Source organism: Cupressus sempervirens, chromosome 2 (genome assembly GCF_028749045.1).
Source record: "Cupressus sempervirens isolate cs-2001-9-10 chromosome 2, ASM2874904v1, whole genome shotgun sequence".
NCBI classification, from domain to species: Eukaryota; Viridiplantae; Streptophyta; class Pinopsida; order Cupressales; family Cupressaceae; genus Cupressus; species Cupressus sempervirens.
The window spans coordinates 44,844,442-44,868,085 of NC_143119.1; positions in this window are offsets into that span (position 1 = coordinate 44,844,442).

Here is a 23,644-nt window from a genome sequence, read left to right on the forward strand (position 1 = left end):
CGCTTGATTTCTTGGAGGTGCATCCTTATGTAGCCAATTGTTGATATCTGGAGTGAGCTCCTCATGAAGAGGGGTTTTTGAGGACACAAAGGTGGTTGGGCCAAACTGTTTGTATCGAGGAGGTGGAATCTCCTTAGCTTTGTGATATGTTGGCCGTCCATGGGTATGTGGATCAAGTGGGATTGCTCCGACAGCAAATGCATCTGATAGACTATATTCTCCACATCCTTTGTTGTTGATCTTTACAGTAGATAGGGTGGAGGCAAGGATGGTTTCTGCGTCATTACAAGTGTGGGATGAGCTGGCGATGGCTGTGCCGATGTCTATTCCAGGGCAATGGTTTGTATATGAAGCTTCAACCACATTGCAGTAAGCAAAGGGTTCTGGATTGGCATGGATGGTTACCTCAGTGCCTTGATGCAGAAATTTGATGCACTGATGGTAGGTGGATGGAACGACCTTCATAGCATGAATCCATGGGCGACCGAGGAGGATGTTAAATGGTAGGTTTAGATCAACAACATGGCAAACTGTCTCTTGAATGACTGGCCCAACCTTGATTGGTAGCAAAATAGTCCCTTCTGTGGTCCTTTCCAAGTTTTCATAAGCTTTGATGGTGATAACCTCACTGATCATATCTGCCTCAGTATACCCAGCTTTTTTTATGAATTTTAGGGTGCAAATGTTCAAGGCTGATCCATTATCTATCATTACTCTTTTCACGGCAAAATTGGATACCATGATGGCTATGCGAAGCGGAAGGGTGTGATCTGGCTCAACCGCGGGTATGTCGGTGGGTTTGAAAGATAGGGCACATGAGGATGAAAGGTGTCCAACAAGATTACGAAAATTAGTAGCATTGATATCAGAAGGGACACGAGATTCTATGAGAGCACTGTCAAGGATGTCTTTGTACACAGGACTAGTGCGGAGAAGGTCTAAAATGGATATTTGGGCTGGCATGTTCCCAAGGTGTTCCAAGATATTGTACCGGCTTTTTGATGGAGCTGATGGTGTTGATGAAACTGGTGGGCCTGCAATGTTAAATCGCGCTCTTCGAGTGGTGACCGCACACTCATTGTCTGGTCCTCAGATATTGATAACATTGACTGAAGGCTCTTTCTCAGATATACAACCTATAAGGCTACCATAGTCTATATAGGATGAAGTGTGGTCATTGTTCTTCCCATGCTGTTGGTTTGGCTGGCGGTTGTTGGTGTTGTTTTGGATAGGTGCTTTTCCAGGATTTTGGTTGTTGTGTGGAGGAAAAGCATTTTGATAAATCTGTAAGCCTGCATTGGGAGAGGTTTGGGCACCAACAGTGATTTCCTTCTTATCAATGAGGTCTTGCACATAGTCTTTCAGTTTCATGCATCTGAGGGTGGTGTGACCGTTTACCCTATGGAACTTGCAATACTCATTGTCCTTGTACCATGCAACTTTAGATTGGCTTGGATCAATTTGCTGGGTAGGAGGAAATTTGATGAGGTTTTCCTTAGCCAAATTCTCAAAAATAACATCCAATGGCTCACCAAGGGGTGTATAGTTTCTAGGTGCAGGTTGGAATCTGGGCTTTTGCCCTGCAGCTACATTGATGGCATTAGCTTGATTGTTAGACCCTTGAAAGTTGGGTCTTGTATTGTGGTTTTGATAGCTTTGGTTGTTTTGTTGTTGGTAATTGGTAGCTCGTTGGTTGTTTGTTTGATATGGTGGGTTAGACTGGTTTTGAGAAGGACCAACGATATTCACATGTCTGGTGTCAGTAACCCCATCTGTTGCAACATGCTTGTTTTTGTTCCAATACCTAGACTTTTCATTGGAATGTGATTGATTTTGGTTGGCCTCTTTGTAAATCTTTACCACACCATCTTTGATGAGTCCTTGCTCAAGGATCATTCCTTTCTCTTTAATATCCTTATAGGTCTGCAAACAGTTCATGGTCATGTGGTGAGCCAAGCTGGGATGTGCATTATCAATAAACATTCTCACCACATGGCGTTCTGGCAAGGTGCAAGATATGCGGGTGGTAAGGGTTTGCCATCTTTGCAGGTATTCGGCAAGGCTTTCTCCACCTTTTTGCTTGGTGTGGACAAGATCAACTATTGATAGCTCTGTTTCAACAAGATGGGCATATTGGGCTACAAATGCTTCAGATAATTCAGCAAAGTTTTTAATTGTGCCATAGGGGATTCTATAAAACCATTCAAGAGCTGGTCCAGCCAAGCTTTTGGGAAAAAGGCGCAAGAGGAAGACATCATTGTATGCCACGTCTTAGCAATGCATGTAAAATTCTTTGATATGTGTGACAGGGTCTCCTTTTCCTCTGAACTTGTCAAATTTAGGTACCTCAAAGTGTTTGGGAAATGGTGTCGTGGTAATGGCTCTGTCAAATGGGTAAGGACACACATTCTCAAACTTGAATGTCTTTGGATCATTCCCTTCTTGGATGGCTTTCAGAGCTATCTTCATTTGCTCCCACTCTGAATTGATAGGTGATGGTTGGGGTGCCCCTAATGTAGGAATGCCTTGAGGTAGGTATGTGCTGGATGGGGCCATTGAATATGGATGGTTATGAGGGGTTTGCTGATAGGGATTGTACATTGTTTGGGCAGCTACATGGTGGATGACGGGTTGTTGAGGGGGAGGTGGTGCATATTGCTGCATGTGCTGCGAGGCTTGCTGTTGATATGGGATTTGAGGTTGGGATTGAGGAACATAAGATGGTTGTGGGGTAAATGGATTGCTTTGTGGAGGTAAGGTATAATATGGTTGTGAGGCTTAGGGAAAGGATCGGGGGGCTTGTGGGGTTTGACCAATATATGTGGGTTGTGCCCCCATTTGGGATGGCATATGCAAATAATTGGTGGTTGGCTGGGGTGGTGGATTACCTCCTAGAAGTGGCATTGAAAAGTAGTTGGTAATTGGAGGTAATGGATTAGTTGGTGGTGGAGGTGGTGGGAATTGAAAACTTGGAAATGGAACTGATGGGGTTTGATAGCTTTGTGGCTGGATTTGGAAGCTTGGTAGAGTGGTGGTGGGAGCTAGGGTCACTTGGGAGCTTGGTAGAAGATTGGCAGTAGCTTGTGGGTTTTGATAGCTTTGTGGAGTGAAGGTAGTAGCTTGTGGATTTGTGGCTGGTGGTATTGAGCTCCCAAGACCTAATGGAAATGATGGGATTGTGCTTTGGGCTATGGTAAACAAGTTGGGGGCGATGAAAGGTTGATTACTTGGCCCCATGGGTGGCATCCCTGTTGTATATTGCTGAGGTTGGCCAAAGATGCTAGCACTGATTTGGGAGATGGGTGGATTGGGAAGGCTAGGTTCGGGAGTAGCAGCAATAGTGAAGGGGGTGAATGGTGAGGTGTTTTGGGTAAAGGGGGTTTGGAGCGAAGAGGTATGAACCAAGAATGGAGTGGTGGTGGCTGGGTTGGCTTGTGGCATGGAGATTTCAACTTGGGTGGATGATGGTATGTTTGGGTCTGTTGGGTCATATGGATTGGCTGGAGGCTCTTCTTTTGGAATAAATTGAGGATAATTTGGATGATAAGAGCCTATGGGTGGTGGCAGCTGCCCAAACAATGGGTGAGATGGATCTGATAATGGAGGGGGTCTTCCAAAGTCAAAGGTTCCTACATTGTCCCTTCGAAAATTAGCCATGATTGTCTCTTTGTTTTTGTCTATAATGGCATTTACCAATACTGCATTTCCTGGTTGGTTCATGAAAGCTTCAATGTCAGTAGGTGATGGCATAGCTTGCTCTGGGCTGAAGGATGGCTGAGTGCTCAAGGGGGTTGACGCTGTTCGATCCAAATGATAGGGCTCCATTGTTTCTTTCTTCTTGGCTAAGCGAGTGACGGGTGGCATGAAAAATGCTCCTAGGGATGAGATGCAATAATGCTGATGGATGCAAAAGGGGGAAGGCTTTTCTATGCAAATGATTTCCTAGGTTGAGGCAAAGCTATATGAAAAAACCTAAGGAGGATTGGGTTGGGGATTCTAACTTCAAAGATATGTTGTCAAAGTACAAAAGGTCTTCTTTCCTATGTGCAAGCTTGGTGGTGATTGTGTCAACTTAAGGATAGAGTGATGATCCTTTAGGAAGAACACGAGATTGACCACTTGTGAATCCCAACCTTTAGCTCAAGGTGACGAGGGATAACAAGTGACAAAGCTAGATTACCCTAGACAAAGCTCTGTCAAAGGGATAACCTTGGTGAGATTGGTGGATTTGGAAGATTTTAGGAATGGCAAACTTTTAGCAAGGTGACAAAAATTTTGAAAGCTTAGATGTGCAAATTTTCAATTACTAGCTAGATGGTATGATTCTAAATGAGATGGATGAGCTAATAATGCTTAAGGGGATAAGCTAAGATGGCTGGCTTTTCTACAAAGATGACTCTAAAGTGAAGCTTATCCAAGAAGATGTGGAGAAACAAGGGTGTCTAATCATAGAAATCATGCCTAGTTGGTAAGGCATAAGCAGGATTAACTCCTGGATGTTGGCTAAATTTGATGGTGCGCTCTAACCAGGCCTCTTGAAGTGCTTCGTCGGTAGCTTTGTCCTCTGCTTTGTGGAGTTTGGAAATTCGTGGGCTTGGTGTTATTGCTTTTCTCTTGGCTGAAAGTTCTTGGTATGCTAGAGATGGCTTGAGTTTGACCTTGTGAAACTTCTGTTTGGGTTTGGGTTTGGGTTGTTCTGACATAAATTCCTGAATCTGCTTGGCTTTGGAAAAAATCTCAGTTATCTAAAATAATGGCACTTTATTATGTTTTAATGTTGTGTGTGGGAAGCTTCTTAAGTGAAGTTCATTTGGGAAATTTTGTGCCATTTGGAGATTATAAATATGAGCCCATTTGATAAGTAAAGCATCCATTTAAATATTATTTACTTTTTTTGTCTTTGTGACATTTTTGAGTTTGAAGTTTGTGCCCTTGCTGATGTATAAGGGTTGGAAATTCTAAGAATTGCACTTGCAATCTAGTTGCTGAGGTATAGCTAAGATTGCCCAACTTCTCTATTGTTTGTCACTATATCTGAGAAGTATTTTTATTCCACTGCTGAAATATAATGGATCTAAGGTTTGCTGAAATCTCCTACTGTGAATCCTATGGCTTGGAGATTTGGAAAGTGTGGGCCCCCTTCCCAGTTTGTCAGGCTGTGAGATAAAATATGGTGGACATTGGACTGATTAGCACAATCGATATTTTATTTCTCAGATAGAATACAGAGTTTTTCATTGAGTTTTCCTTATGGTGGTTATATATACGCAGCTGATAACAAATATGTACCACAATTGATATTGTTTTAAACAAACATAATAATAGTTTCTGTACGGCCTTGTTTAAAGGTTGCAGGTAGTTAAGACAAGAAAATAAAATATAGGAAATGATGGTTATTCATGGCAAGAAAAATTTATTTGTCTCTTGGCTATATTTGTAGATTATTGAGTGTGCAGAGAGAAAATATAGGAGATTGATGCTCCAAACCACAATCCTCCAATTTGCTCATAATAAGAATTGTTTCAATCCAAAACCAAAACAAACCTTTTACCCCAAGACAAGTAATATTGAAGTTGAATTACGTGGATCAGAATTGACAAAGCTACATCATCATGTAAAGTGCTACAACTTCCTTTATCTCATCTCTTAGCCCTCATTTAAGAGCTGAATAATTGGAACCGTTGGGTCCTCCATTTTCTAATTACAGAGCAATTTCATTTTAGATAGAATATAATACAAATTAGATAGGAAAGAGCATGCATAACCCATCGGCTAAAAGGCTGTAATTGGAAGGCTAAGATCAATGCTTCTAAACCATTGGTCTCCCATTTTATTTGAAATGAGCATTGTTATTTGAGTAAATGGAATGTGACATTTTGAAAATCATGCATGGTGGAGTGGTAATAGAAATAAATAGGATTTGGTAGGTTTCATATTCAAATATCACTCCATCATATTTTTAGCAAACAATACTCAAACAATATTCCTCTTGATTTTGACCATAATTTGCTACTTGATTTTAGTCACAATATTCTCCTTGATTTTAACCAGAATCTTCTCCTTGATTTTAGCCACAAGCTTCTTCTTGATTTTAGTCATAAATAATTAATATTGAATTTGCTTATAGGCTGTCACATATTTGGGATTTCTTCTCCATATGAAATATGAATTTCCCATGGCATAATAAATGCTAGTAAAATACAATCAAATATTTTATCTAAAAACTAAACTAAATATTATGTATATATATTGAAATATATGCAACAAAAAATGGGAAAATGGAATAGAACATGGAAAGTGAAAATAAGGATGAAGACTTATGTAAAGGGTAAAATATAAGATAATTTATGACAAATAACTCTCATCACTTACTTCACCTACTACTTCTCTAAGTCCCTTTTTCTCTCTTTTTCTCACTCTATTTGGTCTCATTGTTGGTTTAGAAGGGCCACAACCCTTCTAGGTACTATTAGAATTGAGATTTATTGTCTTCTCCTATTCCAGTATCCTTTGAATGACCCTCCACCTCCTCCCTCCTAGGCAGTAATTGAACATGTCCATCAAGAATGATATTTACAGGTAGTACATTCTATAGTAACAAGACTCGTCACGAGTTGGGAAAGTTGCTTGATTTAGCTAGTCAAGTTACCTCATCCAGGTCAAAATGACTTGTGACCCTAGCTTGACTGGTCAACTGAGTTGACTTGACTGACTTGGTAGGGTAACTTGACTAACTCATCTGACTCGGCTGATTTTTATTTTTTTTCCTTTGTAGTTACGTAATCGATGTATGTTCTGTATGTGCTCAAATTACCTTCTATTTTATGATGTTTTTGTGTGTTTAATCTTTATTCAATCAAGGGTGCATGGAATTAATTTAAATCCAAAAAAATTTCTAAATTTCAAGGGTTTTATTACTTTGCCAAGTTACTGCCAAGTCATAGGTGAGTTTGAGCTGGGTGACGAGTCGAGTTACCCTTGTCAAGTTTAAGCCAGGTTCGAGTCTCATTACTTTGGTACATTCACATCACCTAGGTAAGCACCTCACCAGGGTCTTTTCCCAAAGATGTCTTTTATGTTGAGCACTTTTTGGAGCTTCAAGATGACATCATTGTGTATCCTTTTTATACCTCTTTCATCGGCTGTAGTCCTTCAAGATTTCCTTTGGGTTGTTTGAAGCCATTTCCCACCATCTTTGAGATGGTATTGACCACTAGTTGGATAGTATTTTCTAGCTTTTTACTCTTAGTGAGGTGGAGTTTGAGGAGCACATTATCTTCCATTGCATATGCAAGTTCAATTTTCTTTTCACGGAGGCCTGATCTCTCTCATCCTTTAGGTACATAGATCATACTAACCACTAGTTTGATAGGATTTGCTAGCTTTTTACTCTTAGTGAGGTGGAGTTTGAGGAGCACATTATCTTCCACTGCATAGGCAAGTTCTATTGTCTTTTCATGGAGGCCTAATCTCTTCCCTCCTTTGGTTAGATAGATTGTACTGATCACCAATTGGATAGGATTTTCTAGCTTTGTACTCTTAGTGAGGTGGAGTTTGAGGAGCACATTATCTTCCACTACATAGGCAAGTTCTATTAAATTTTTAGGGAGGCACGATCTCTCTCCTTTAGGTACATAGATCAAAGATGTGTTTCTCTTTATATGCAGGAGGCCATCTGTGCATGGGATCATTCTTTTTGGTGCCCCTTTTTCCCTTTGTCTAATCAACTCATTACCTCATTCTTGCTTAATATGGTGTGTGGCACCAAAAAGCATTTACCTTTGCCTTCTCATTCCAAGTTTGTGAGACCCACAGATCTTACTCATAGAGATCCACTCCCTAGCAAGTGAGTCACCTTCAGAGGCTGCATCATCGGCACCACCTAGGTTGTCCATGGGTTTTTTATTTTTATTGCCTCCTCGATTCCCTAGTTTGTTTAATGGCTTGAGGTTGTTTTCTTGCCCTTCTACCCTCTTTATGTTTGTCAAGGTCCAAGATTCTCTTTCCTTCTTTCCGTTGCTCTTTGTTTTGTGGTCACCATTTGGTGTTCCTTCTATTGGTTGTTCTCTTGTTTGGCTCTTCAGTCCCATTGACTTCTTGTGGTCATTTGTTGGACATTAGTAAAATAATAAATTTATCATTATCTTTTTTCTTTCTTATTTTACACCATTAAATTCCCCTATTTCTCCAACTAATAAATGAGGTTTCAACATCTTTGGGTTCTCTAATAGTGTGCTTTGATTCTCTTCATATGTTTTGAACTCATGCAAATATTTTATTTGGAGTTCTTGATTCTTCGTTATTTTTAAATAGCCACTGAAAACTAAACAACAAATTTCTACAACTGCTAAGGAGGCACAAAAGTCCATTAGGAAAATTAGCGAATCCAATCTATAGCACATGTGCAAACAACTGGTCTTAGAATCCTAATTGCTAAAACTTTTATACATTTTTGTGCAACTAAAAAATATCTACAACATCCTTGATGTGGTAGTAGGAAGTAGGCTTTGATAGTTCTCTAATATTCCTTTCTACCATATTCCAATAACTTGAGATTTATTCACCCATCCAACTCAGGAAAATTTTCTTAAACAATTGATATATATGGTGCCAATTAATATTCAATGCTTTAATAATTTAGAAACAACTATACTATGCTCAATACTAATTGACATTTTCACAACCACTTTCCTTTCATGGAACGATACATCAACTTGTTTTCTTTTAAGACTTGTTTTTCAAGGAGGAAGGGATGCAATTGTTGTTCTCGAAGGGGAGCACAAGAGGGTCCAACTACCATTGCATTTTTTGGTAGAGCTTTGAAATAATGGGACCTAGCCAAATGAAATGAATAGGGCATAAAAATATGTGGCAATTGAATCATTGGCTTTTTCACGTTTTTGCATATTTATCAACCGTATTTTTGTATTTTTCCACTTTTAGAAAAGTGGCTTTTCATTTCCCTCTACCCCATCTCTTGCAAACAAATTCATTGGACTAGTCATTATAATCAGTAGATTTTTGTTTCTTATTATGAGTAGTACCATTGATTTTGACTTCACTCCAACTTTTCCATTATAACATTTTATTCTGATGACATGTTTACTAACTTTAATCCTTTGTCCTAAAATATCTTAAATGGATATTTTCTCTACTACTGCTATAATATTTAATTATATAAATTATATTTTCCTATAGATTTTTCTTTGATCTTATAGAGCTAGACAAAAGTTGTAGAAGAATGTTGTTTCTTTCGTATTTTTCAGAATATAGCTATTACAATGAATAAATACCAACAACTAATAAATAGAAGTGATAGAAATAATATGTAGCAATACATACTAATCCGAAAATGATTCTAAAACCATACCAACAGAATCTGATTTATTCTAGAATAGTACCAATACAGATGTGCTTCAAACAAGATGGATGCCAGCTGAAAATGGAATCTAGGTGAGTTGTTGTAATAAATGTTAGGCTAAACCAAAGTGGCCGCCTTCCCTAAAAATCCATTGCCTGCAAAGTGTAACTGCAATACTAGAAACCGATCCACTGCCTTGATCAAATTGTATGCATAAGAACCTTCGAATCTGATCTTGTTGAGGGCTACATCCCAAAAAATCTACTCTTAGCACTAGGGTTTGCGTCTTAGGTGAGGAATTCTCTTCCAGAGCAATGCCATACAAAATAGGATGATAAAATGATAAAAGATACTCCTCTTTAGGTTGTCTTCTCCTTATATCCTCTCTCCAAGGCATTTCAAATCCTAAAAGAACCCTAAAGTAGATTGCATTTGAACTTTATTATATAACATTATTTTCCTAATAAAGGCATCCAAATAGAAGGAAATCGTTACTTTATTAATGACAAATAGCTCCAAGCATCACATAAGTCCTAGCAAGTGATAATCAAATACTAGAGACTGAACTCTTTCCAACGAGCTATCAAATGGGCAAATTGATCCAAATGGAGCTAGAAATCTCCTTATTACTCCAAAATGGCTAAACACGGCCTTATTTAAATTATTAAAATGCTAACTTAGGAGAATATTTAAATATATAAAAATATTTCTCAAGTAGCCAAATATGCTAGCAACCCAAACACCTCTAAAACATGAAATTGAGTTTTTCACCTGCCTATGACTAATGCTAGACAACCTAGGCCAATTGGTAGTCACAGCCTCAAATCTAGGGATAGTCCTAAAATATAGGGAACACACCCAAATCTCTTGAAATTGAGACCAGGGGATGATCTCATAGAACTTCAACTCTGGAAATGTCACCACCTCCTAAAAGGTAGGAATCTCCTACAATCAAGGAATTGCTTCCTAAAATCAAGGAACTGCTCTCCACTAATCTACTATTGCCTGTAATACCAAATCTAGATGCTGAAAACCTTAGCTGAGTCCCTGATCACCATTGTTAGCCTACGAGACTCCATAATAGGCTAACTCTTATGTCACTGCCAGACAAAGCTAAAATGGGTACATGACAAATCCCCCCATATTGGAGATGCTTGCCCACAAGAAATTGCAAAGCTGTATGTTGTACAATAGTCTCGCCCTCCCAAGGGGCGTCCTTTACAGGGAGACCTCTCTAGCAAATCAAATACTCTGGAATCACCTTGCTTCTTAGCCACTGTTCCCTCTCTTCCAAGATCTGGAGATGGTATAATATGTTGTCCCAATGCCTTTTTTAGACACAACATGTGGAACACATTATGAATCCTATTGCCAGATCGTAACTCAATCTCATATGCAACCTCTCCAACATGCTTGATAATCCTGTACTATGTGTGATGTAGAAGAACTTCATATTATCACCATCACTATCAAGTAACCCTTTGTTTATGCAGGACACCATAACTATGGGTGAGTAATATCTTGCATTCTCAAAAACTATCAACAATGGCCACCATATCTCACTATCATAACTCTGACCAGAAACACAAGTGATATCAAACATACTATCAAACCAATTCCAATAAAAAAAAAACACTCCCCACTCCATCGCTAACCTATAAGGGCACCTCCCAACACTCCCATATTGTTGAAAACCTAATGTAGACAGTGAAAAACTCAGATGAGTCATAAGATACCCATTAGGATAGTCACTAATCCTCAATGGATTGAAGAGTACAAAGTCACCAATCAATAAGGTTATTTTTGCCTTGTAAAGGAAACCATGAGGCCACCTCTTAACAGAAGTATATGTGTCATCCATGCCCATAAGGGACAATTTTTGAGTGGTTGGCCCACCAAGTGTATGCTTAAATTCACAATCATACTCCAAGATTAAGCTCCTCATATCATTTGTGTCATCAAGATCAAGAGTCTCCTCATCATCTGATTCAAAGGGTTGGTTATCTGAAATTAAATCAGCACTCATCTTAGAAAAGGGGTTATCAGCAATGACTGAATGTATGTCATCAACTTTTTAAAGACTATAGGCAACAAGCTCATGAGAATGGGAAGTAAAATTGCCACTATCCAAACTCAAAATTTTGGAATCCTCCTCTATACCTTCTTTGGAATCATCTTGTATATCCTAAGTATTGGAACTACTAGTGTCATTGGATAATGTATCATCAAGTGGATCCTCTTCCTCATTCACCTCATGAATATGTTGTCTTTTTGAACAGGATGTTGCAAGAAGTAGGTTTTTTGATTGAGCTAAAGTAGAATGTAGTAGACTCAGCTCCACACAATGTTCCTCCCATTTTTTGATTTTCTAGGTAAAGCATGGATTAAACTCAACTCCCTACTTAGTTCTTCAATCTAATTTTCTGCCATGAGGAGAGCTTCTTGAGAATTTTCCAAAGTTTTTCTAACCTTTAAAAGTTCTAAAATAAGTTGATCAATCTCCTCTTCTTTCCCCCTCAAAGAAATAGAGTAAATAACACCAAGGCCAAGAAGATGATCTCTATCTTAAAAAAGGTTTAAGTAATTATTTTTCATTGCCTCCATGGTTGTCTTAAGCACATGAAAATTAGAGATTGATGAAGCCTCTTCTTTACATTTATGTCTTCCCTCAAGTTGGACCTTCCAAATGTAGCTTTCTACTAACTTGTGAGAACTATCAAAATGTGACAAGGCTGCAATGACATTTTCTTCACCAACCTTCAGTTGGCTCTCCAAAATAAGCTTATGCACATGTGTAAATCCATAAGCAAAGGATGTGGACTACCATTGAAGAGTAGGGCTCTCTTCAATATCCTCTTTTAATACCCCCTCAAGATCTTCATGTGGTAATTCCTCTTGTTGGTTATTGTTGGTCAGTGTTTCCTTTGTTAACTTATTTTCTCTCCCAATACTTTTTTTCCTATCCTTTGATTCTTCTTTCCTTCCTTGCTGTTGATATGAAATTTTGGATACCAAATAATCCTTGGCATCTGATATACCCATAAATTATGTGAATGCAAGCATGTCTTGTATCTCCTTAGGAAGAGAACGATACTGATGGTAGCTTCTCATTATTGCATCATTGAAAGCCTTAGCAGGAGGCCTCTTATTTGTACCTATTGACGTAGATGAAACCTTAGAGAACCCATTTCTCATTCTGGCCATGGTATTCACCTGCAACTAACCCAACAGGTTGGTAGGAACTTCCTATTCAATTCCAAAACCTTGCTTAGGTTGAACTCTCCTGCGCATATAAAATCTGTGTATCTCAGCTCTTGGATGCATAGATTCGTAATCAAATCCATAGGCTGGCAAGATCAGGCTCTGATACCACTAAAATATCCCAAATGGATATTTGCTCTATTGCTACTATAATATTTAATTATATAAATTATATTTTCCTATAGATTTTTCTTTGATCTTATAGAGCTAGACAGAAGTTGCAGAAGAATGTTATTTCTTTTTGTATTTTTTAGAATATATTTATTACAATGAATAAATAACAATAACTAATAAATAGAAGTGATAGAAATAATATGCAGCAATACATACTAATCTGGAAATGATTCTAAAACCATACCAGCAAAGTCTGATTTGTTCTAGAATAGTACCAATACAAATATGCTTCAAACAAGATGGATACTAGCTAAAAATGGGATCTGCGTGAGCTGCTATTATAAATGTCGGGCTGAACCAAAGTGGCCACCTTCCCTAAAAATCCACTGCTTGCAAAGTGTAACTACAATACTAGAAACTAATCCACTGCCTTGATCAAACTATATGCATAGGAACCTTCGAATCTGATCTTGCTGAGGGCTCTGTCCCAACAAATTAGATCTCAACACTAGGGTTTGTGTCCTAGGTGAGGAATGCTCGTCCAGGGCAATGGTGTCCAAAATAGGATGATAAAATGATAAAATATACTCCTCTTTAGGTTGCGTTCTCCTTATATCCCCTCTCCAAGGCAATTCAAACACTAAAAGAACCCTAAAGTGGATTGCATTTGAACCTTATAATATAACATTATTTTCCTAATAAAGGCGTCCAAATAGAAGGAAATCATTACTTTATTAATGAAAAATAGCTTCAAGCATCAAATAAGTCTTAGCAAGTGATAATAAAATACTAGAGATTGAGCTCTTTCAACGAGCTATCACACATAGGCAAATAGATGCAAATAGAGCCAAAAAACTCCTTATTACTCCAAAATGGCTAAAAACTTAGCCTTATTTAAATTATTAAAATGCTAACCGAGGAGAATATTTAAATATATTAAAATACTTCCCAAGTAGCCAAGGAACAACCAAAACACCTTTAAAACATGAAACTGAGTTTGTCACCTGCCTGTGACTAATGTCGAACAACCTAGGCCAACTGGCAGTCACACCCTCAAATCTAGGGATACTCCTAAAATATAGGGAACACACCCAAATCTCTTGAAATTGAGACCAGTAGGTGATCTCATAGAACCTCAACTCTGGAAATGTTACCACCTCCTAAAAGGTAGGAATCTCCTCCTACAATCAAGGAACTGCCTCCTAAAATTAAGGAACTGCTCTCAACTAATCTACTATTGCCTGTAATACCAAATTCGAACGCTTAAAACCTTGACTGAGTCCCTGATCACCACTACCAGCCTATGAGACTCCATAATAGGCTAACTCTCATGTCACTGCTAGACATAGCTAAAATGGGGACATGACATGTCCACACTCACCCAATAGATGTTTTATGATCCTAGTATGACTTAAATGGTAATCAGTTTTACAAATATGATAACCAGTGCCTGCTGCACTTGTATTTTCACCCTTATTAATGGAAAAATTGCTGCCAAATTGAAGAAATGGTATTTTGTGTTGAATGACCCTTTTGCAAATTTTTGAAGAGAGGGTGAATGACATTCAAAACATTCTTGTGGAGTTCCAATAGAACCTATGCTTGGATTTTCAGAATTAGAAGAAATATATGTTTCGATTTCTTCATTGTCCTCATTCACATTGTCATCATTGGAACTTTGAAAACTGTTGAATTTTTGGTATAGAAAAAGGAAACCATTATCTGAAAAAAAGAGTAAAATTAATAGTAGTTATAATTTTCAAACCGTCTAATAAGCTACAAAAACTAAAACAATTATATTAAAGAAAAGCAGTAAACTTAATAGTAGTTAGAATTTTCAAACCCTGTCTAAAAAGCTACAAAAACTAAAACACAAGATAACGTACCTTGACACTGTTATATCAATATGCTATTTGAAATTTCCTTAGTGTTTTCAAGATGCCAAGCTTCAAGTTTTCAATTACAGTTCCTTGAAGCTCAAAGTTTCGAGTTCTTACTTTAGTTTTTTCTTCTTTTGCATGGAAAACAAGATGTTTGGGTGTATAAGGGGCATGGGATAGTTGGCGGGATCCTTGTCAACTATAACTGAAAAAAAAATTAAAAATCATCTCTTTTTGGATGAAACTACCGTGAAGCTTTCATTTTGAGAGGGGACACCTAGCTGTCCCTAAGACTATTAGGGGACATCTAAGACATTCGTTGGCTTTTCAGGATAGCCGACTGTCCCCTTTGCATTCTTGAATGTCTCCAATATTAGGAATATCTTTTGGGATGATTCTTTTGAATGGCAGATTGGGGGGATGACAAGAAAAAATTTGCTAAAATCTTGTCATCCTGCAAACATGCTAGTCAGTGGGGATGCCTGAGACTGTCAAGGGACATCTGAGACATTCATTGCCTTTTCAGGATAGCCAATTGTCCCCTTTGCATTCTTCAATGTCCCCAATATTGGGAATATCTTTTGGGATGATTTTTGTGAATGGTAGATTGGGGGGATGGCATGAAAACATTCACTAACATCCCGTCGAGGTCCTGCAAACATGCTAGGGGATGGGGATGGGGGTTCGAGGGGTTGAGACACATTCCTATGTAGCATGGATAAATTAGAATCCATTCACCAATGGCTTCCCATCTCCTATATGCATATTAATAGTGTATGTGTTGAGTTTAATTATGCTTTATGGCTATTTTTTATTAGCTAGGTCTATCTTTTATCTTGATTGAAGTGGACTTGACAATTAGATCATGTTTTTTTAATCTGAATGAATTGTCAAATTTTTGTCTTGATTTATATTTATTATTTTTCTGTAGTTTATTTTTGATGGCTCAAATTTACATTTTGTGTTGTTGGTTCTTTTCACATTGTACTTTCTTCCAAGGAGCCTTTGTGAGTATATATTTATGAGCTCCTGCATACAATCCATCTATTTTGAATCTTTTTGTAGTTTGTTTCAGCTGAAATTTTTTTCTGTAATAGTCTAAGACTTATGCATGGGCATAGTTTAAAATATAATTACTATTAATTTCAACAGGAATTGTTCTTCTGCATTCATTTAAGATAGTTTCATACTTGGGACTACTTTTCCACTAAGATGTGATGTAATTGCAGGTCCAAGGTTTATGCACAGTCAAAAGTAAGAACATCGTTGGGTTACATAGGGAGACGAAGCAATTGAAAAGTAAATTTAAGGAATTTTGCATGAATCACATAGACAAGGTAAAGTGCACACTCTTTGCAATTATATTTGTTTGACATCATAAAAAATACTTCTATGGCTTTAGGGAAACTTATATCGATGAGTACGATCAACATGATTTTTTTTAATAATATCGTTCACCAAGTTATTAATATTTTGAATGTCTTCTTGCATAAGCTTAATGCAATGAGCTTACTGAGAGTTGAAATATATTAAACACTTATGAATGTGCTCAAGTGTATTTATTGGGTAATTTTTTTATGCTCAAAAAGTTGAATTGATAAATAGATTAGTCGTGTCAATTTCTATTTTGAGACTTCAAAACTGCAAGAATGATATAGATATAGGAACTTAGATAAATTTATAGGAATGAATGTTTTTTGTGTCACTCACCAAATTTTTAGTTTCCCTTTTTAAAATTCATGTCTAATTATAGACACCAGTTGTTCTAGTGTATGATAATATGTTTCTTTTCATATGCAAATTACAGGAGCTTAATGGTGAAGCCAACAATCTAGCAAATGCTGCTATAGAACTTTAAAGTATGTGAAAATTATTTTATTTGTAACTGTCTTATCTTTTGATATAGCCAACTTGCTAGCCATCACAATGAATTTTAGGATGGATATGGTTTTAAATGTACCAATGTCTTATCCATTGTGCATGTAGGGAATAGACTTCAAGCAATCAAAACTGGCGATTGTATGGAAGGACATCAAGAGACGATTTGATTTGGCTAGAATTTGAATGGTTATAGTTCTAGGCTTGAACAAGAGCTAGTATAGATGGGAGGATGGGTCTTATCAACATTGGAGGATCACTATAATAAGGAAAAAGGCAACAAGGTTTACATTCAAATTTTTATTTTCTAAAAGTGTGGCATAGTGTCATGAAATTTCAAATTGTAACCAAGTAATATCACAGAATATTTCTGTACCATGGCAATTATACTTTTACAATTGGTGATGTTGGGGAATATTTCTTTGCAAGCTTGCTGACCGATATTTTTTTAAGATAAGTGGTTCTATAGGGACTTATGCGCACACTATTTTCTTTTTTGCAATTGCTCACTAGTATTCTAGTTGAATTCTACCAAATCTTTTCTTTGGTGTCTTGAACATATAATGGAACAAAAATTTAGTGAGAATAGACTTCATCATCAGCTAATGTATGCACTGATCTTTCATCTCAAATTCTATAGTTAGATCTTTCTTGCACTAATCTATGAGATGATTATCACCTACTATTAGTAGATCATCAACGTACAGTATTAGAATTACCATATCATCTTTATCTCTTTTATAATATAAATTTGGATCAGCTTCATTCTTGGAGAATCTTAAGATAGTGAGATATTATCAACTCTTTCGTACCAAGCCCAGGGAGCTTGTTTAAGCCCATAGAGAGCTTTCTTGAGTCTATAAACAAAAGTGTTAGGATCATGAGTTTCAAATCATTCACGTTGCTCTAGATGTACTTCTTTTGAAATCTTTCCATTTAGGAATGTTGTTTTTAGATCCATTTGATGTACCTTCCATCCCTTTGATGTGACAATTGCTAAGACTACTCTTACGGAGGTGTATGTGGCCACAGGAGACAAGCTTTCTTCATAATCAATCCCTTCTTTCTGAGAAAATTCTCTTGTTACAAATTTGGCTTTATACTTCTCAATACTAAAATCAACAACATGCTTTATTTTAAATATCCACTTGGAAGAAACAACATATTTTCCTTTAGGTCTTGGAACAATTTCCCAAACATCATTTTTCATGATAGATTGGTATTCTTCTATCATAGCTTCTTTCCAATTTGTATAGTTAATAGCATCAGAGGGATTGGTTGGCTCTATTTTGGATAAATCACTTATGTTAGCTATATAACTAGAGAATCTTTTAGGTCTTTTGCTTTCTCTGACTATTCTGAAAGGTGCAACAAAGTCTTAAGTTGCTTCAACTGTTTTAATGGCCCAAAGCGGTCTTTTCTTTGAATTTTCTTCAAAGTTCATATTTTGAATTCCATCTTCAATTTCTTCTAAGTTCTCCCTCTATGACCCAAATTCACAATTTCTTTCAGAACTAGATAAAGAAGAAGCTTCGTTAGAACTTATGGCTCTTTTGAATGCAAGATCTTCTTCAAAGATTACATCTCTGCTAAGTTCAATAGTTTTTTGTCCAAGTATGAAAATCCTATATGCTTTAGAAGTTTCACTATACCCTACAAAAATACCTTTCCTTCAGAGGGTTCTAACTTGGTTCTCTTTTCTTTTGGAACATGGATATATACAAGACATCCAAAAATTCTAAGATGATTTGTATTGGGTTTTACTTTAGTAAATAATTCTTCAGGTGTTTTACCTTTAAGATAGGAGTGAGGAATTCTGTTCTAAATATATACAGTAGTACAAGAGGCTTCTTCCCAAAGATAATATTATAGGTTTTGGTCAAAAATCATAGCCCTAGCAGCTTCTATAATTTTCCTATTCTTTCTTTCTCCTACCCCATTTTTCTCTAGGTTATAAGGAACAGAGTACTCCCTCTTAATCCTAATTCTTTACAAAACCTTTTAAACAAGTCTAAGGAATATTCTCCTCCATTATCAGTTCTAAGGGCTTTAATTTTATGTCTTAAAAAAATTTCAGTTAATGCTTTGAATTCTTTAAATCTTTGTAGGATTTCTTCTGATTCCTTGCATTTAAAAAATTAAATCCATATTTTCCTAAAGAAGTCATCTATGAACAAGATATAATACCAAAATCCTCCAAGATAACGAGAAGATATAGGTCCACATAAATATTTATGAATTAATTCTAGTACATTATTTGTTTTCCTAGTACTATCATGAAAGGGACTTCTGGTGCTTTTACCTATAGCACACCCTTAGAAAACACAATACTAGGGTGGTCTTTATTTAATTTGGGTAATCTAGTAACCATATTTTCAATAGTGGATAAATTTTTAAAATTTCGATTCCCTAATCTTCTGTGCCATATTTCATTTGAATCTTCAGCTTTGTGGACTAGGGCTTGAATGGATTGACTAGATTCTGTATTCAATTCATAAAAATATCCTTTTCTTTGACCAATTAACTTTTCTTTCTTGATGGAAGAGTTCTTAGCTCAAGTTAATACTTTTCCATCCATGAATGCAACCTTGTGTCCATCATCTTCAAGTGTTGTAATTGAGATTAGGTTTCTTTTAATCCCCTGTACTTAGAGTACACTTTTAAGAAGAAGAGTATTTCCTAATTTTAGTTTCAAAGTAAAATTTTCAATTCCTTCAATAGAGTGTGTTGAGTTATCACCAATGGTAACTTTTCCATTAACCTTCTCCGATAAATAATCTAGAGTTTCTTTGTATCCTATTATATGCCTAGAAGATCCACTATCAATTACCCATGCTTTAGTTGAAATTTCATTTGATAGAGAGGAATACAAAACATGGTTCTCGGGATCATAAGTATCTTCTTCTCTAATGACATTTGTAAAATTTGCCTGTTGTTTGGAATTTTTAGGACAATTAGATCTATAGTGAAAAATAAATTTTTTACATTTGAAACACTTTATTTTAGATAGATCTTTCTTGGGCTTTCATTCTTTTGATTTCCCTTTTTCTTCTTGAAATGCTTCTTCTTTCCTTTATAGGAGTTTATATTAAGAATGTGAAGTTCTTCATCTTCTACTTTTGGTTTCCCTCCTTTCTTTAGTTTTTTGGATTCCTCTTGAAGACAATAATTCTCGAGTCTATTGAAGTCTGGGAGCTAATCTCTGGCATTTATTCCTTGTGCAAATGTCTCCCATAAATCTAGCAATCCATCTATATCCATAAGCATTAATTTTGTGTCACTAATGATGGTTCATATGCTTGATAGTTAATCTCTAATGCCGAAAACTCTTAAGAAGTAGGAACTTATCAATTCTCCTTTCTTTATTTGAATGTGATTCAATTGCTTTTTTAGTGCAAGAACCCTGGTTACATTGTTTACTTCATAGGCATTTTGTAATGCATTCATCATATCAAAGGAAGTTTGATGTTTTGTAAGCATAGGTACAATATCATTTTTAACTCCATCCGAGATGATTTGAATAGCTTTTCTATTTCCTCTACTCCAGAGAGATTTGTGAGGTTCAACTAGGGGTTATTTAGATGCTCCAACAATGAATTGTTTTACATTGTTCTCTTCAAGAATCATTGTGATTCTGAACTTCCAAGCTTCAAAGTGCTCTTTCCTATCAAACCTATCCTTGGGTCTAATTGTGTAAGCCATGGAAGATAGAAGATTGTTTCTTGATGTGTACAAAGTCTGATTATTGAAATTTAGCAAAGCCTAGGTTTGATTACCGGAGCTCTGATACCATGTAAAGTTTATGCTAAATCCTTATCTCTTAATCAGATTTTTAATCTAGTCTTATATGCTGAGAATGATCTTCTAAGTAGTATGAATATTGATGAAATTAGTGCTTGTTATAATGCAGATACAATACTGAATATTGAACCTTTTATTGTGATTGAGAATCTCATATATAAATTGCAAGATATAAAATGCTTATAGGAGTAGACTTTTTTAATTGTGTGTCCTATAATCTGCATTTACAACCTATTTATATATCCTTTCTAAAGGGCTTACTTGGCACCTATAGGATATATATATATATATATATATATATCATTAAATGCCAACATTAGAGATATATTACTATTAAGAGGAAGTACGATTTGTATTGTTAGACCTGTAGGTTTATCTTGGTTAATATTCTTAACAATAAATTGGAGTAGAAGAGACATCTCGTGAAAAGACATGTATCTACGTTATTTAATATTGGTTATTGTAACTTAATTGTCATTAGACATTAGACACACACCATGTAATAATGATTAAATCATAACCATAATACAGTTGATTAATAATGATTAAGAGGAGTCTAAAATCATTAAAGGTAGCCTTTGATATGATGAATGCATCACAAAATGCCTATAAAGTAAACAATGTAACCAGGGTTCTTGCACTAAAAAGTCAATTAAATCACATTCAAATAAAGAAAGGAGAATTGATAAGTTCTTACTTCTTAAGAGTTGTTGGCATTAGAGATCAACTATCAAGCATAGGAACCATCATTAGTGACACAAAATTAATGCTTATGGCTATAGATGGATTGCCAGATTCATGGGAGACATTTGCACAAGGAATAAGTAGCAGAGATTAGCTCCCAAACTTCAATAGACTCAAGAATGATTTTCTTCAAGAGGAATCCAAAAAACTAAAGAAAGGAGGGAAACCAAAAGTAGAAGATGAAGAACTTCAAGGAATTAGAAGAAATCCTACAAAGTTTTAAAGAATTCAAAGCATTAACTAAAAAAATTTTAGGACATAAAATTAAAGCCCTTAGAACTAATAACGGAGGAGAATATACCTTAGACTTGTTTAAAAGGTTTTGTAAAGAATCAGGGATTAAGAGGGAGTACACTATTCCTTATAACCTAGAGCAAAATGGGGTAGGAGAAAGAAAGAATAGGACAATTATAGAAGCTGCTAGGGCTATGATTTTTGACCAAAACCTAGAATATTATCTTTGGGCAGAAGCCTCTTGTACTGCTATATATATTCAAAATAGAAGTCCTCACTCCTATCTTAAAGATAAAACACCTAAAGAAGTATTTACTAAAGTAAAACTCAATATAAGTCATCTTAGAATTTTTATATGTCCTATATATATCCATGTTCCAAAAGAAAAGAGAACCAAGTTAGAATCCTCTGAAGGAAAGGTATTTTTGTAGGGTATAGTGAAACTTCTAAAGCATATAGGATTTTCATACCTGGACAGAAAATTGTTGAACTTAGCAGAGATGTAATCTTTGAAGAAGATCTTGCATTCAAAAGAGCCATAAGTTCTGATGAAGCTTCTCCTTTATCTAGTTCTGAAAGATTAATCAAATGTAATAATTATTAAATAATAACCATAGGGGATTGAGTCTAGATCAAAGAAATCCATTTGAAGCTACAACATCAAATTTCCTCTTAGCTAGGGAGGATAAGCACATGACCATATATTACCTCACTTGTAATATAATAATATATTTGATTAGAAGATATTCAACATTTAGATATCACATTTGATATCATGAGTATTGGCCTAAAAATTTCAATAAGGTGTGTGTACACACATCTTCATAATACTTACCATAGGAACAACCATGGTCTGTTTTAGAAACTTCATGGTGTATTTAAAAATTCTAATCCACCATGTATGTAATATTTTAGACATCATATGATATCAATCATAATAGAAGGTTATGGTTTGTTGAGGAACTTAATCCACCATGCAAGATATCATCTGTCATGATTTGCTTAGACATCATAAGTTGCCCATCATAATAGATGCCCATGGTTTGTTTAAAGAGCTTAATCTACCATGCAAGTTTACAATCTATTATGATCTATCTCAGACATCATAAAATGTCTATCACAATAGAAGGTTAAGTTATTGAAAGATCGTTACCTTTCAACGATTTCTATAGATACAAGTGATAATCATTTGGAAGTCATCACTTCCTCATGATGTACATAGGGGTAGGCCCAAATAGTCATGATTTATATCCATGACGCATAGTGGTCTTGATTGCTATAATTTATTGATTAATGGAGAGTCCACCTCAACATGGTCCACTCCATTTGAATCAATACGACCAAGATCATCGAAGGTTGACCGAACCATATCCTCTATTTGTTCCCTCTCTTTCGAGGCTGCCTTTAATCATGCTAGACTCCTTTTGAATATCAATCTCCCTCTTCTTGTAATAACATATAGGAAAAGATCAATGCAAAATGCTCTTATAGGATGCATAAAGATACAAGTAAGAATGTTAATTACACTGATAGAAATTTAACTCCATCCTACTAATAATAATAACACATAATATTTTACTTTTCATACTCCTGTATTGGATCTCACAATCATTGTATCAAATTTTTAATGTCATTAGATGTATCTGTGCGCATGCATGCGTGTGTGGATAGATAGATAATTGTCACGTATATCCATGTATAGTAATTATCTAATTGTTTATCTAATAAGAGTTACCTTAACCTCTTGCACTGGGACTAAGCCATTATATATATAGAGATGAGTGATGACTCTATATAGGTACTATAGACACTAAATCATCTTGTAAGAAAATATAAGGATGTCCTTGTATCCTTTAATTCACTTAAATGTCTAAGTATCATTCTTAATTTAATACAAGATTCCTTAATAATGAATTTCTATATTATGATAGATTTAGTAATAACATATATACACATTTAAGTATGTTTTAATTTCATAACATAATATCAACTTAAACCACGTCTTACCTTTTCCTACCTATTTAGGCATGGGTTCCAACACCCAACACCCTCTATTCCAACCTTGATACACATTACTTGTATATCTTGTGAGTGGTTGATGTGTCATTGGCCGATCTCTACAAGTCATTCCAATTGCTATCGCTACAAACGACATGCTTATTCCTTGTCATATATTATGGTTGATTACTATTTTTCCCAAGTTGATATTCATTGTTTGCATCAGTTTGAATCCCTTTAAGCTTCAATCTTTGAGATGACCCTCCTGCGAGACTATGTCTTCCATTTCATCAACATCTTTGGTGTACAATATTATATTTGTGTTGATCCTCCTTAACTTCTAACATAATTGCTCTCTATTCTCGTCCCATTG